Source organism: Lycium ferocissimum, chromosome 2 (genome assembly GCF_029784015.1).
Source record: "Lycium ferocissimum isolate CSIRO_LF1 chromosome 2, AGI_CSIRO_Lferr_CH_V1, whole genome shotgun sequence".
NCBI lineage: Eukaryota > Viridiplantae > Streptophyta > Magnoliopsida > Solanales > Solanaceae > Lycium > Lycium ferocissimum.
Window position 1 is genome coordinate 57,891,964 of NC_081343.1, and position 17,613 is coordinate 57,909,576.

The 17,613-nt window shown below is 33.2% G+C and overlaps 1 pseudogene; it reads right to left on the reverse strand.

The window, feature by feature from the left end:
- Positions 1 to 13,311, reverse strand: part of LOC132047795 (cysteine-rich receptor-like protein kinase 15) — a 14,987-nt pseudogene extending 1,676 nt beyond the window's left edge.
- Positions 13,312 to 17,613: the final 4,302 nt, after the last annotated feature.

The window sequence follows — 17,613 nt, forward strand, 5'->3', positions numbered from 1 at the left end:
AAATGAAGTATGAATATGAAACAATCACATAACTAACACATTTGGTCCCACAACCTTAGCTAAAAAGATTAGCTACTAATATTCATTAAAGGTAAAGCAATAATGTAAAGTGTATTCACAAAGCTTATAAAAGTATTGAATGGAGAAGATGACAAAAGCAAAAAAGAATCTCTTAAAAGCCTCACCAACCAATAATAAATGAGCTCCACAAAAAGACAACTAAAAATCTGTAGAATAATCAGTCCAAAACCCTAGAAAATCTATTTATAGAATGTCCAAAACGGGAACAATTTCCAGACAAAAATACCCCTGCGCATTTGGTGCGAATCGCACTTGGTGTCACATGTGCAACCTGCGAGTCGCAGAAGAAAAAGGAGCAGAAGAAGAAGAAGAAGAAGAAGGAGCAGAAGAAGGAGGAGAAGAAGCAGAAGGAGAAGGAGAAGGAGGATGAGCAGGAGGAGGAGGAGGAGGAGAAGAAGAATTTCGCGATCAACAAATAGATTCACTTTTAGCTAATTTACTTGACTCTGACATCCTTGAATTGGATTCTTGAATAAGTGGAAGACTCAAAGAATGGCTATTGAGCATGAGAACAACTTCACCCATGGCTGGCCTATTTGCACTTGTACACACAATAAAGCAATGTGGATGTATCTCATTACGTCACGAACTGGTCCTGAGCTTCCTGTCAGCATGGGGTCGATCAAATTTGAAGTTGTTCCTTCATGCCAGTTTGACCAAACCTATGATAGTTCAACTCTAGAGTCGGAAAAAATCATAGATCACACTACCTCTAATCCATATTATACATTTCTTGGAAGTTTTTCATTCCTCTTGAGAACGACATTTGAAAGCCTTAATTATGATAATATTTGTCTACAATTAATTTCTGTCTTAAATGTTTCAATTAATTAAAGCTGCACAAATTAGAGTAGTAAGGTGGATTTGGAAACAAAAAAGGCAATGCGTTCTTCTTAAGTTCCTAAAGGTTAAATTTTTTGAATAAATTTAGTTTACCAAAAGACTAATATTTGAAAGGCGGAGGGAGTAACATATTTCATATAACTAGTCCCTGGGAACGTGTGTTGCACGTTTGTCCCCTGTCATTATTATAATTATAAAATTTATACACTTACACATGCATTAACTTATTGAAATTTCCCGGTGCATATATTCCGTATGAGTTCAATCGAAAAGATCATACATGAAAGGATTATAGTGAAAAGATATCATTTGAATTTAAAAGGTAACTGCGAGGTCTCTAATTAACTATAAGATAATCAAATGTCCTTGAGGAAGCTTTCTGGTAGTACCAATTAATTACACAATCAAATTAATAAGAAATTACTCCGGAAAAAGAATTGCAAGAAATTGGGCCAGAGAGAATAGATCATGTTAGAAGACATGTCGCGTACCTCATTTGTATTGGCGCAATTCCAACTAAAGTTCAATTCAACTGTCTCCAAAAGCATCAAATCTATTGTTTCCCTTAAAATTTAAATATTACTCATAAATTGTTGAAACAAAATTTCAGTAGTTTATCTTCGCATGTGAGAGATCCAACTTTTAAGCATCAATTAAACAACATGATTTATAAAGCTAAATGAAAAAAAAAAATGCTTGAAAGAGCATGAGATAAGAGCTTTATGCTCTCTAAACCAAATTCAAATTGGAAAATAAGAGCAAAAACAAAAGAATATATCCTTTTCTCTGTCTATATTTCAGTGAGAAGCAAGGTAATTCTTTTGTTTTTCCAGACTGGGACCTTTGCAACTTGTAGTAGAAAATATAATCTCATAAGACCTTTGGACTTCTATAACTATTGGATTGATTTAACGTGAGGGAGTTAAAAAGTTTTATCCTCTTTTAATCAAAACAAAGTATGTAACTGCAATGGAAATTAGTAACTGAAATATTTAATGCTTTTGGAATTTTTAAAATGAAGTAAATTAAAAACGAAAGGAAAAAGAATGAGATGAAAGATAAAATGCTTTCCTATTCAAATAATCCATGGAAATTTATGGTACTTAAAAGATAATTTGTAATTGAGTGACTAATTAAGCTGCAAACATTTTGGGAGAAGTGAATGTAGAGCACTAAAATAGGACTGCTCAACTTCTCACACTTAAATATTATTAATGATTAGGAATTAGTTGTACACGTTTAGCTATTGTGAATGTGAAGCATTAAAATAGGACTTATGAGCTTTTTATTCACTCATCCTTTTTAATTAGGCTTTCATTCAATGCACAAAATAACGTAATACTCCTCAACGTGATTAGCCTTCATGTAATTATAATATTACTATTTAATATTTATTACATTAGATGTTTTATGTTTCATTACATTTTAATTAATTTACAGCAGAGGCAAAATCATAATCCAATTTTAAAGGTTGGAGCTTCCCACTAAATTACTGAACAATATTATAAGGCAGTCGATAAAGTGCATTGATCTAATGATAACGTCTTTTACTTCTTTTCTTGCTTTCTTCACTTCTTCACTCTCGGACATATAATACTTGTTGCGTATAGGATAACACATAATATACTACTCCCTGGGCCCATTATGTCATTTGGATCTATAGGAAGACATATAGGTTTTATCTACTGTATCAAGTCACTTGAAGATAAAGGACTGTTACACTTCTAAAAACGCATGCAAAGTTTAATTTATCAAAAGTTATTAAATGAAGGACAATTGAAAAAACAAACAATATTGCTGCTGTTTTCGCGAAGGCAAAGGGATTTTTATTTCATAACCAATTGCACTTTAAATGAACCATCGCTATTCATTACTGCAGAAATCATAACTTATTGGGAGGTGCATCTTCATTATACTATTGTATTTATATCTAATATATAATCATTATTTTAATTAATGTGGATTTACATTTTTATCCACAAATGTTACTCCCTCCGGATCAAAAAGAGTGTGCACTTTACCGTTTGCACACCCCTTAAGAAAATACTAACTCCTAGAGAAAAATAGGTAATTTGACCCTAATTAAATAGGTATTGAGATTTGGTCACATAACACTTAATAGGGGAAAATCTGGAAAACTAAGATTAATTCTTTCTTGATTTGATATGTGGACACTCTTTTTGACCCAAGAAAAAAGGGTTAAGTGGACACTCTTTTTTATTCGAGGGAGTACGCATAATCTAATACTATTATTTTAAAATATTTATACTAATTTAATTGTTTTCCCCAAAATAGATATGAAGACATGAAGGTGCCAACCTAGACATCAAAATTTCCTAGTTGATATGGGAACGTAGTCCCCTGTCATTATTATAAAATTTCTACATATTTAAAAAGTTTGAAGTTATAAAATTTGCAATAATATTAATATTGCTCGTATGAAGCACATACATGTTATATTATCGTACCTCTGTGTGTATCTGTTTTAATGTTTATATAATTAAAAAAAAAAGATTTATTTATAGTTTATACAATCTAAAACATTGTTGAGTTTTAAAATAGATGGAAAGAATACCAATTACTGATAAATGAAGGTCATTTCGCTTTGACTTGTTATGCATGATTCTATTTGAAATACCAACACAACATAAATCAAGCATCATAACCGAATTCAACGCACATAAACATAAACGCAACAATGCATGTAATCGTTCTTATCGTATGAAAAATTTATGGTAACTACTCTCAATCAGCACCACTCCCCTTCCTTTTTAATTCATCGCTCATTGCAAGAAACCATAAAACAATATTTTTTTAATGAAAGAATCAACCATTTTATTGTTACCAATTCAAAAAATCCCCTAAAAGTTGTAGATACAAAGTCATCAATTCTTCAAATAATAGCAATCTACTAATAGTGTAATAGTCATGATTCTGATTTCACTAAATATTGTAGCCGTCATCACAAGGACTACTGAAGGCAAAGACAATATGATATCAATTAGCTTCATTAATTGACAGATTAACCATCACGAAATACAATTGAGATGCTATATTAGCAAACATAACACAGCAAAATAATACAAGCGGAATTGATAAATGAAAATGAAATTCTAATCTTTCCAAAACTTTGAATAAATTAGGTATAACTCAAAATAAACAAATTTAATAGAAAATTTCTAAAACAAGATAAAGAAAAATGGAAACCTATCCGCACAAGTTCAATATTAGGTACTATCAGCTGAATCACTGAAAGTCGGCTAGTGCGCGATGACGAATCCGATAAGCAGACCAGACAGGTGGACGAATTTTCTTCAAAATAAGCAGCGACTCCGAATGTTGGGAACAATGATTTAAATCTTCGTAGGAAGATCTCTTACCGCAAATAGTTGCATATATTATTGTTTAATATATGTAAATCCCAGTTGTTATTATGCATGCCTTCATCATGGATTTAAACTGAAGATTTTGAAAGTTGAATGGAGTTGCAAATAAGATTCTTGTTTTAGATCTTTAAAAGTTGAAGAAGCAGATGGCTTTGGCTCTAATTATACGTAAGTTTGGCTCAGAATTCTAAGCATCACAAACTCCTGAGTTGCTCCTAATTAATACAGTGTACAGCAATTTTTTTGCGTTCTAGGAATCTTTTTACTGTTTTGTATTTAAAACATGAACCATAATAAATTCATGATAATTTCATGGAAAACTGTAAAGCTCCAATACAAATAAATTTTCGTAACTAAATTTTTCTACATTTATATATTTTATAAATGTATTTTTTTTACATTGATGAATATAGTGTTTTTAGATGAAGGGCAAAATGGTTATTGTTCAACTTTTGAGGGGTATTTTGGTAATCCAACTTTGACATATGGAGCTTCCCACTTTTAGAATAGTATGATACATGTTGCAGGTCTCCATTAGTTTGGTATTGAGTTGCACTTGATTGAATTGGCCGGATTCTTACATGCGAAGGAAGGTTTATGATTCTCTACATTTAAAGCAGTGTTTTCTTTGCCACTTACAATTTCTAGGACTAGTACTCCAAAGCTAAAAACATCTGACTTGACTGAAAATTGCCCATGCATTGCATAGTCTGGTGCCATATACCCACTGCAAAACCAAAACAAAAATTACAAGACATTGATCTCTAACAATTCGACAGCTTAAACTGTTTAAAATTTTTCTTTTACACATGTTAAGCACTTCCATCAACATACTAAGGTAAAAAGGCCAAAAAATTTGATTCTGCCGCTTAGTAGTCAGAACAGGGCGGTCAGCAAGACAATTAATATGTTGGAAACAGCTTAGGAAGTAGTAGAACGTGTGTTTTATAGACCAAATTGGGTAGTTAAGGGCTCTGGTAAATAATGCCTGTTTATTTAAAATTAATTTTTGTCGCACCTTAGTGAGAATGTATCTCACTCCAATGTGAAGACCATACTTGAAATTAACTTCATTTTCATCATCAGATAGTTGCAGCTTTGGTGGTGAGTGTCGACCAGACGTTGCATACAGTTTTAGTACATATATGGTACTCCAACGATACCGAAATCAGAAATCCCTTTAACCTAGCTCTCCATTACGGAAAGAATTTTGCATACCAAAATTCTCCCAAGGTAATACACACCTTTTCGGTGTTTGACCACTTTTTCCAATATGTATGTAACACACCAGTAACATCGTTATATTATGCCATTAACCATTAAAAAGATGGAAGAAAGGAAACCCCATTATTTATCACGATGGGTCGCTCGAAACCATCATCCTCCACCGGCAGTCAACCTTCCATCCCAACACCACCACAGAACCATCTTCTTCGCAATAATCCAATCCATTTGAATTTTTTTTAATGAAATTTAAATGATGAAGAATGAATTAAACTCTCATAATCCAAGACTTAAGATTTTTCAATTTCAGATGTATCTTCAAGTTGGGGAAGAAGCTCTCATGGAATCAAGTAACAGCGTAATCACATTACATCAGTTACTTGATTCATCAGTTGCTTGATTCATCAGTTAACAACTTATTTTTTCGTTTAAATAAGTGCATCACGTAATCAAAATGCTGTGTATTAGATACAGCCGAAAATTGCTTGGGGAGTCGGAGGTAAAAATGTATTAAGACAGAGTTATATGACCATTCATCTCGAATTACACTAATTTTAGGAACGATCAAATCCCTAGTTCAAGAAAATTGAGATAACCATTTTGTAAGAAATTACCATAACAGTATTCATCTTGAAAATCCTGTTAACATTTCAAGGGAAGATTTGTTTTCAGCTCGAGGTTTTTATTTGCTAAATTGTTAAAGAATCCTGACTGGCGATAGGAAAAATGTCAGTCCATCTAATGAGAGATGTAAAACTTACTAGGTACCAACAATTCTGTTTGTGTTGCCTTGAGCTTCATCCAATGTAACTAGCCTTGCCATGCCAAAGTCTGCATCAAGTAGAACATTACTATCTTTGAGATCACGATGAATGATGCGAAGTCTAGAATCCTCATGAAGGTAAAGAATTCCCCTAGCGATGCCTCCTCTGTTTTTGGATCGCCTTTCCCAATCCAGTTGGCTACGTTTAACTCAATCTGGGGATAAGAGGAAATTATATAACTTAAAAGTTAAACTTCTATACATTAATACTATAAAAAAAGTACTTTATCAAATAAATTAAATAGGTACAATTAGTTTACTGAAAAATAAGACAGACAACAGATATGAGATAAAAGTGTCAAATTAAGTTGACAAAATAGATATTATTTAGACCATACTTGTGTCTAAGTTATTCATAATTGTGATCTTTGAAGCTCCATAGTTGACAAAAGGTTAAGCAATATATACCAAATAAAAAGTGGTCAAGGCTCGCATTGGGAACAAATTCATAGACGAGAAGTCTCTCTGTTCCATCTAGGCAATATCCCAGCAACCTAACCAAACTCCTATGTTGAAGCCTGGCAACCAACAAGACCTCGTTTTTGAATTCTAGATCACCTTGGCCTGAATCTGCTGACAATTTTTTCACTGCTACTTCTTGTCCATTTGGAAGCTCGCCCTGAAACACGAGCAAAAATTGAAAAATCAACAACAAAGCCTCAGTCCGATGCAAGTTGGGGTCTTTTGTATGAATCCTCACGTCCAGTTATGCATCAACCTTGTACACAGGACCAAATCCGCCCTGTTCCAATTTATTCGCATTTGAGAAGTTATTTGTTGCTGCTGTAATTGTAGAAAAATCATATTGCAAGGACTTTGTTTGCTAATGTCATCACTGAGTGTACCTTCACCAAAGTAGCAATAAAAACTTACAACAAATATTTAGTGAAACATGGTCCAAATAAAAGTGAAGCATGGTCCTAAAAGTTTAACTTTCCTTAATCATATTGTCTAATAATATTCTATGTTGTCTTACCTTGAATTTTGTCCGCCATCTTCCTCTTTCGCTTCTTCATTGACAGAAATACATACAGTAAGAATAACAATCGTAACAGTTGGCACAATGATAGTAATGAGGGGTCGAGCGGTTTTATCATCCTTCACTATTGGAGTTGTTTTATAATCATTCCCTGTCGAAGCTGTTTTATTATCATTCCCTGTCGAAGCTGTTTTATTATCATTCCCTACAAAGACACTTCAAGTTAGTATCATAGGAGTATCGGTTTTTAACTACTCCTCAAGTGGAAAACTGTTATCTTCTCTTCTCAATTTGACTTGTCCTCCTACCCTTTTCAGGAAATATATATACTAAAACTAGGAATAGAAAAGATGGTGTGACACCTCTCTTTGGTCAGTGATTCTATTTAGGCTAAATACCTAGATAGCCCCTTAAGCTTAAAACGTTTGGCAAAATTGTATCTTTTAAACACCCATATATAAAGTCAAGTGTGTGAAAGACACTTGCTCATGGTGTGTTAAGTGCACCAATTATTGTATGACACATGTGAATTCAAAACAAAAACAAAAAAACAAATATAAATAAAAAATACATTTTAAAAAAAAACTAAATAAAAGTATGTAAAAGAAAAATAATAATTAAAAAGGAAAAATAAAAACTCCCAGCCACTTACCCACGCAGTTGCCTTCCCCTCACCCCACCACCCCCACTTTTCCATCTTCTTCCCAAAAAAAGAACTCGGCCCTCCCGTTAACTTCAATGAATCGGATCACACCCTCAAACCTTACCCACTGTTTAGTACTAGATTTCATATTTTGAAATATCCATTTAATTTGTTGGGTATATTGCTTAATTTACAATATGCACATTTAAAAGATTTATTTGTATAATCATATTTTATTGGGTTTTCTTCTGTAAAATTATGTGTTTTGGTGATATAGTAATAATATAATTACAAAAAAAAAGGGGGTCTTGTGAAGCTAATAGTGAATCTGAAGACATCGGTGAAGAAGGAGTAGTAGAAATAATGAGACCCACATGAAATAATTTTTTGAAATGTGAAAAATGAACTAACATAGGTTAAAAATCAGAATTCAAGTCACTCACTCACTCATCTGTGCATGTAAAACATGGTTTTGCCATGTCATTGTGATATGTTTATGAGACACACTTTTGTCAAGTTCGAGTGTCTATTTGATCGATTGTTGAGTTTGAGTCTTTTATCTTATAAAACACGTCAAGTTTAAATAAACTTTTATGATGGGTGAGGCACAACCAACAATAGTTGTGTGAGGACACTTTTATTTTTTGACAAATGTTTTTGTGGGTCCCCCCGTGTCAGCACAGTCTCTCCCTAATTTCCTCGTATTGCCTTCCGTTCCATATACATTTGCAGTTCATTAGTATTTTGGTTTTTTCTCTCTTTTTTCCAACATTGCTTTTTTATTTTATATCTCAGTCCTTTCTGTCTGACTCATATTTTCACAACTCTTTTTTATACTCCTATAAAGAAAATGGATCGATACCATACCCCCATTAACTATTTTCTACCCTTTTCGATCCATTCATACTCCTTTATGCTTTTACCAATTAACTTGCTTGGCTCTTTCTTTCATTAATCGTTGTGCCCCTAAACTAAATCAATTAAAAAAATTAATCCTTGTACCCCTCAACTAAATCAACTTTAAAAAATTTAACCCTTATACCTCAGGAAAAAAAAAACTTTGAAAATTTTCATTTAACATCTCAAGAAAATTGAATCAACCCCAAGAGAACCTCAAAAAGATAAATCTTGAACAAGGAACTCACACAAAATTTGTATTTGCAGTTACGGGTATTCATGAAAAAACGAAAAAAATCGAACCATATTAAAGACCGAATCAAGCCGAAGAAAAAAATCAACACTTTTTTATTTGGTTTGATTTTATTTTTTAATTCCAAAAACTGACATAATTAAGTTTGGTTTTGGTTTTAAGCAAAAATAACAGAAAAAATTGAAAACCGACTGTATAGATACTTATTTAAATTTTTTTGATTTTTATATATAAATATAAATCTTTTGCCTTTGATTTGTAATAGATGTGTTTACCTTTAAATTATTTAAAAAATTTATACTGGTGTTGCACTCAGCACTTATCATCAAAATTCTTTAAGTTTTAAAGTCTAAAAAATCAATCAAAAGAACATAAACATTAAACAAGAAAAAAGACACGGGGAAAAAAGAAGTTAAAATCTGGGTTAGTATTAATCTATCTATCTTTATTTGATTTTTGACAAATGAAAATTAAGACTACAAAAAGAGAAGGGAAATAAATACGTACATAAAAGGAGAACTGCAGAAGTGATGTTGAAGAGAAAAAGAAAACAGAATATTAATTTCAGGAGATTACTAATTTTCACTGTGTCTTGATCTTGTTCTATTATTTAATTTGTGCAATGGCGTGTAAAATATTTACTGTAAAAGATAAAAAGTGCTCAGCCAAATGGAGATGAGTTGTTGGTATTTAGTGCGGGGTCGGTGGTGGGGCCGCTTGCGGGGGAGCGGGGGTGTGGGTGGGGGGTGAATGGGAGAGAAAAAGAGAAGTTATAATGAAGTTGGACTCGTAATGTGCGCTTGTCAAGAATAGGATATGACATGGCATGTCTCACGCACAATAAAAAAATTTCATTTAAGGGTTATCTAAGTATTAAGCCTTTTATTTATCTTTTTTTTTTCTCTTTTTTTTTTTTTGACAATTTTCCCTATTTTTTCTATTTTCTTGTTGTACAATAATAAATATGGCAATTACTATTATTCTGCTACTAGGGGTGTCAATGGTTTTTAAAAACCAACTTAACCGAATTGATTTCTAGGTTTTCTTTAAGCAAAACTGACGGTTTTTATATAAATTTATAACCATGCCGAATAATTAGGTTGATTTTTATTGTTATAAAAATAAATTGAACAAATACCGAACCGTACCGAATATATTTATACATGAATATATTTTATATATTAAGTTTAAAGATAATAAAATATTAAAAATTTTGCCTTGGACCTACGGTGATGGAAACAACTATGACCCGGCAACATAATTAACACCCAAGTCTGAACGCTGAAACCTTTTATACTACTTCTATATATTAAAACTAACTTAATTCTAGGATCTTGATTAGTAACATGTAAGCTGCAAGCTATTCGAACGATTTTGGATAGCAAACTACAAGGATATTAGATATATTTTCTCTCATATGATTTAAACTATATTTCTCTTATTGGATACTTAATCTAATTAGTAGACTCAGTTCTTGAGTCTCACTTGTGTGATTTAAATTATATCTTTTATCATTACTTAACATTGTTTTACACTATCGTAAATTAGCGAGATCACTCTCTTTCTTGTCATCTTTCATGTTTTCTTGATTCATCACCTTTTAAACAGTAAAAATGTCTAGAGAGTTTTTGTCAAAGTCCAACCAGAGTATGCATGGTATCGTGTTCTAACTTTTACTAGTGATTTTTACATGTAGTTTTTGTTTTTAAGAAAATACTGAAAATTAACTTAATCATACAAATACAAAAGAAAAACCGAGATGATAGGACGGTTTTGAAAAGTCTTATTTTAGTTATTAAATAAAATAACCAAAAAATCTGTATGGTATAAATTTTATAAAATAACCGTTCGAACCGTACCATTGACGCCCCATTCCTCCATTCATTCCTATTCTTTAATGTAATAATTTAAATTTCTCAAAATTTGCAACTCCACTCGTTTCTAATTCTTTATTGTAGAGATATTTAAAAGCCTCAATATTTACTCCTTAGATATTTTCTTTCTTCCTTTTGAAAGGAATGACCGGATGTATATATACTTCCAATTAATGTAGGAAATAAAACGTATTGTCACAATCTATAAGAAGTTGAATGAAGTCTATATAATTGCAGACTTTACAATATTGCTCCTATAATTAATCTTTAACTCAAGTCAAATTTTGTGTTATGACTGCGATGAATTGTGTGATGGTCTCATCTAAAATTTTAAGTTGTTAGACGACAGCAGTAGCTACGAGTCTCGCACAAGTAGGGGGAAAACTTAAGTCGTTAGAGATGACATATTTCATTTACTTAATTATCTTTTAATACATCCATTCACGCAGGGGCAGATTTATGTTGGTCCGAGGGGTGTCACGTGACACTGCTTCGTCGAATTTTTTTACTAAATATACATATATAAAAAATAAATTGAACGAAAGTAAAAGATAAAAACAATAATGTGACACTGCTTCAGCACAAAGGCGTGCGTCGGTCTGTTGGTAAAGAGCTCTATTTTGAAGGCGAGGTTGCGGGTTCAAACTTGTCTGACCTCATTTTTTTTGCTTATACTATAATTTAAATTCTAAATCAATAAAACAACTAAAATATAAATGGAACAAAACGGCAGTGGTCCTAAAACTAGTAAATATAGTCCTAAAACCAGTAAAATAACTTAGCCGTTTCCTACTCTAATTCTATACCAAATTGGTCAAGTAACTTAAAAGCTAAAACCCTAAAAAGAACTCATAAGTCATAACCTTAAAAATTCTTTTATCAATTAAAATATAATTGATGGTTGCCCACCTTTCAAATTAGAATATAAGTTTTTCTAGTTTTTTATCCCGATTGCCACATCAGGTTAGCACTTTCTTCACCATAATATTTTATTAAGTGCTTGTAATTTTTTCATGACAATAATTTACTTTCTTTCTATTTTCTACAATGAAATTATTTAGTGTTCATTATATTGATATTTAAATTTACCTATGTTTTATTGTTTATTTACCTATGTTTTATTAATATGATTTGAGTTGTCTTTTTATAATATGATATCATTATAGTGATTTATTTAGTTGTTCATTCTTTTACATGGTGACACTGCTTATGAAAAATCCTGCGTACGCCACTGCATTCACGTGCATGTCTAGTTTATTTTTTTATGGTTCAAAGTAGAAATTCTTTTTATATGTCTGCTTTTCTACCATATTTAATACTCCATTATTTTGTAACCAACCGTCTATAGGTTTAATTAAATTAAATTTTTGTTGTTAAATAAGGTAAAATTATAGTATTTACTTAGTTACATATGTCTTGACCAGCGTCAAATCAAATTGGAAAGATGTAATTCACCTGCAGGTGGCGGAGCTTCCAACGCCACATCCTCGAAGAAACGGTAAAACTCATAACGGAAATTGCACCTACCGCCTATTATTCTGCCACCCATCTTTCCATTGCAGGGGGCATTCTTCCATAAGCATCAGTTAGACAATCAAAGCAATTCTGACGAGATAAATCAGGAATACACTGCACAAGTGCATGTACAGTCTGAAAATCTACTGTCGCCTTACCACTAGCATATTTTCGAAGGGGACCACCATCTGCAGCACGGCCTCGTAAACTATCCAATAATTTAAATATTCCTAGTTGGTAATTAAATTCCCCGGGTTTTGAGACATTCCCTTGATTACACAAGTAATATAGAGTAGAAGATGACGTATTTTCCAAAATGGATCGATTTGAGTACTGCAACAAACATTCATCATAGCCACCATTAACTTCTTTTTGGTTAGGACATAATTTTACAAGCTCTTGAGAAAGGTTTTTCACGCAACTGCGACATTCTTCTAGGTCCACATCGCCTCTACATAGCACAATAGCACTGGCCATATCGGAGTTTTGACCAATGGAAGCTTTATAGAAACCATATTTATCCATGTTTGAGGAAAGGGAAGAGAGGAGCGAGTTAAGATTTTTCTGGTATGCACTATTTTCAGTATAGTTACCCTTGTCAACACATTGATAAAACTGTGCTAGGATGAGATCGTGAAGATGTATATGCAAAAACAGAAAGAGCAGCCACTTCTGAATAGCCATGGTCATGGCTGTCTAAGTTGCTGGATATATAGAAGAAATAAAATATATAGAATGGTTGGCTACAACTGACAGGGATTTTTGATAGTAAAATTCAGAATGTGTGATGGTACCAAGTAATTTGTTTATATATAGAAGCTAGAACTGCAAGAGCTTGAAAAGTAAATGAGTCCGAGCAAAACCAAAAATGTCTTCTTTGAAGACCTAATAGACAAAAATCAAGCTTTCTCAACTCATTTTAATTTTTTTTTAATACCAAATTGGGTATTTCGTGGGTTATCCAATGAATGACCTACCTGAGTGTTTAAATACCCAAAAATTATCAATGGGTTTGGCCTTATATATAAACTAGGAACTGCAAGAGCGAGTCAAAATGGCTTCTTTTTGAAGCTAATAGAAAAAAAAATTCTTTTTTTAATAATTGGGTATTTAGTGGGTTATCCGTGAAATGCATTTCGCTACACTTGCGGCGAAATGTAACAATTAATTTTTTTTTCGTTCAAGTTCCAACAAAATGGGACAAAATTTATTTGTTCCATTTCGCCGGTGAAGTAGCGAAAAAGGCCTTAATTATTATTTTTTTTACCGTTTTTCTGCTCTCCACATCGCTGTGGTTTTAATTTTATTTTTTTGTACATTTCTGTTGGTTCAATCCATTTCAGACGAGCTTTGAATAGTCACATCAAAATAATATCTTTTGCATTTTGTGACTTAATTTGCGAAATTTTTTACTTTTCTCTGTTTATAAATATTGTCCTATCTTTACCTATGGTATATCCTTCGTCTTTCAATTTTCTTTTATCCATCTCATATCTTTCATATATTGTTTTTTCTCTTATCTGTTTCATATCCTTCAACTTTTATTTTTTCTCTCATATATTTCATAAAAGATGACGGAAACTCATGTTAAAGTGTATTTATTTTGGGGTGGTGAAGTTGTGTATGAAGCAGGTTAGGTTAGATATAGCTGTGGCCTTGAAATAGGGCAAAGGTTTCCAATTTCCCTAAAATATGATCGTCTGCAACACGTCTTAAGGAGTAAAATGTTCACAAATGATCCGAACTTTCGATGGTTATAACGGACGATGTCCAAGTTCATTTACAAACTCGATGGTTCACCAATTTATGGTGAGATGCCAATTACGGACGATGAATCTTTATCGTCCTTTCTTCATTGGCGCTTGAAATGTATGCTACAGTTCAACGCTCTACCGAGGTTGAAGTACCGATCGACAATGAGTTAGATTTTGGAGATACTACCTATCTCCCAAGTTTGAATATTGGTTTTCCAAGGGGTGTAGTTCAACAACAAACAATTGTAGCATTTGCTAGTCAGTCAAATGATACAACTAATTATGGTACATAGTGTGATGGTGTGGCTTCAACGCACTATCATAACTTTGATTGGAGTGGGTAGAATCGTGAGACGGGTGGACCAAGTAATGCTATTACGCAGTTGCATAATTTGTATTGTAATGTACGACACCCTTCACATCCAGGTCCAAGTAAATTGGACAGTGATAGATAAATATAATCATATTTTGTTCACTTTATTCATGGATCGTATAATTGTGTTTGACTTGTAAATTCTATGAATTTTTCGTATTTATAGGCTTAACGATTTTGAAGATAACCCCACATGGACTCAGGTCACACAAATTGTGAGCAATAAAGATTTAGCTAATGATATAATAAATGAGTCAGATAGCGATATTCCATTAGATCATGAAGGGATGGACGATGATCAATCGTCTGCCGACGGTGACGATTCTGATGAAGATGTTGCGGCCCCCAGTGATCTTAGTGTTAATTATCATTCAAATGAGATCCTATATTTGGATAATACAGAAGAAGTAGAACCGGAAGATTTTGCATACATGAGAGATAACGGGTCTGTTCGGGCTGCACTTTGAAATTCCAATAATCCTAAAGTTATCAAATCAGGTTAATTTGGTGCGACTAATTTTTTAATAATATATTATTTTTGAATTTTATGATTTTAATTGGTGTAATTAGGAGTTGATATTTTTTCTTGTACATGCAAATAGGTATGTTATTTCACAGCAACAAGCAAATGAAAGGTGCAGGGAGACTGTCACGCCTCGAACCATGGCCTGGCGAAACACGGCACTCGGTGCCTTACTGCATATGACCGAGCAAACCACATGGCTTGCTGAATCATCATGAGACATAACATGAGCGGAATATCATGTGAATGCATGGTGAGCCTTTACAAAATGCAATAAGTCATAATACTTAATCAAAATACTTGTTTAAACATGAGTGCGGAAATAACATGAATTAGCCAAAATGGCTATACGACTCCGAAAGTGTGACATGACATAATTGACTTGTCTAGTCTATGAAATCTCTAACATAAGTCTGAACATGGAAAACATACTCGCTGGGACAAGGCCTCCAGCATACCTTAGATGCATAGCTAATCATTAAATAAAGAGTTGACTAAACCCCGAATGAGATGGGGCTCACCAATAGCCGATACGAATCTTTGTCCTGCGAGCGAGATGTGTCGTCCCGAACCGCACTGCGTCGTGAAATGCGGGCCCCCGGTGCAAATAAAGGGGACGTCGGCACATTGAATGTACTTGGTATGTAAAGCAACTGAAGAAATAACATGGGACATGGAATAACATGATAAGAACTGAAACTGAAAACATGATCATGAACATGAGTACATATACATATATATCATGCGTAAAGTATCGTGAGTAGGGAAAGCAGTAAATATAACCGATAACATGGTCTGGTACTTGCGTCCTACCAGCAGAACACTCATACCTTGCCAAGGACATGAGGTTTAATAATATTATGAGGATCTAGTCATTATAAGAAATCGTCCGGGACATGGGTGGAGCGATCCTCATCCTACGGTGGCTACATAGTTTCAGGCTATCTAAAGCCCTCCTTGGTAATTAAAGCAACTCCCAAAAACATGGACATGTAAAATAAGTGGCACTTGCTGCCCATGATTTTCATGAATATAACTCGCTTGTACATGGATATCATGAATTATAGCTTGCTTGCATGAACTTGTAAAACATGTATAGTATTTTCTTGAAAATAGCATAATATATCATAAACCAGCATGCATGAACCCATGGAATGGGATATATGGGTTTTTCATAGATTACGGATAGATTCTTAATAATCATAAAGAAATATTAAGAACTCAATGATGGAATTATAACAATTCATACATAATATAATCATGGACATGGACATAGGGTAATCATGAGCATGATATAGAAACCCTAGTTTTCGTAAAGAATAATAATTTATGGATTATGAGGCGTGGGGAAGAACAATGATGTTCCCACACGTAGATAGTAACTCTACATACCTGGTAATTTGAATTAAATACTTTGACTTTGAAGAAGATTTCCAAAATCTTGAGTTCTTGAACCTTGAGATGGGTTTTCTTGAAAACCCTAGTTTAGGAATGATGATTTCTTGTTTAGATTACAAGGATATGTATTAGAATTAACTTGAAATGATTAGAATAGGCTTATCTTGGTGTTATTGATGATGGGAGAGAATAGAAGGTTGTTCTAGGGCTTGGGGGTGTGAAGAATGAAGTGAAAAAGCCTTAAAACGAAGTTTTAAAATTCTTTGTCGGACCCATTTTATGCCCTATTTTATGTCCTGCAAAAGTTTTATGGACCTTAGATCCCACCGTAAATCAATTACAGTGATTTGGGCTTTCTGGACCAGTTTTACGGCCTAAATCTACGGCCCGTATAATTTTTATGGCCCGTAGATTCCACCGTAAATTGACAGAACACTATTTTAGTAAAACAGGCATAACTTTTTGTACAGGTATCTATTTGACCTTCATAATATACCGTTGGAAAGGTATTTCAAAGATCTACAACTTTCAAGGAGGAAATTTTTCCAAATTCATTACAGATTTTTTCGTATACTCATTTTAATTGAGATATGGTGCAAACTCACTTGAAAACACGCTCCATAGGGTAGCTTCCGACTTTACTTTGCTCAAGGACTCTTCCCATGTCTTGATTGGGTTTCAAACATCATTTATACACTACTCAAATTGAGTTCATTATACCCCTGTCTTATGAGTCAAATCTTAGCTCGAATGCACGAGGTGTTACAGAGACTCTATAATATAGCCCACAAAAAAGAATTGAAAACGGATCAATCCAAAGGTACATTTTGGAAGGTTATTTGCAAGCGTCATAAGGAAGGTTATAGTTGGATGATCCGTTTTTTGTTGATCGGAAGTGGTATGTGGAAAGCAGGAAAAGTGATTGAGCCACACAATTGTGACACGGATGATTATACAGAGGATTATTTCAATTTGAATGGCAACATGATTGCTACTTCGTTGATACCATTTGTTATGATCAATGCAAAAATTAATATTAAGTTTGTG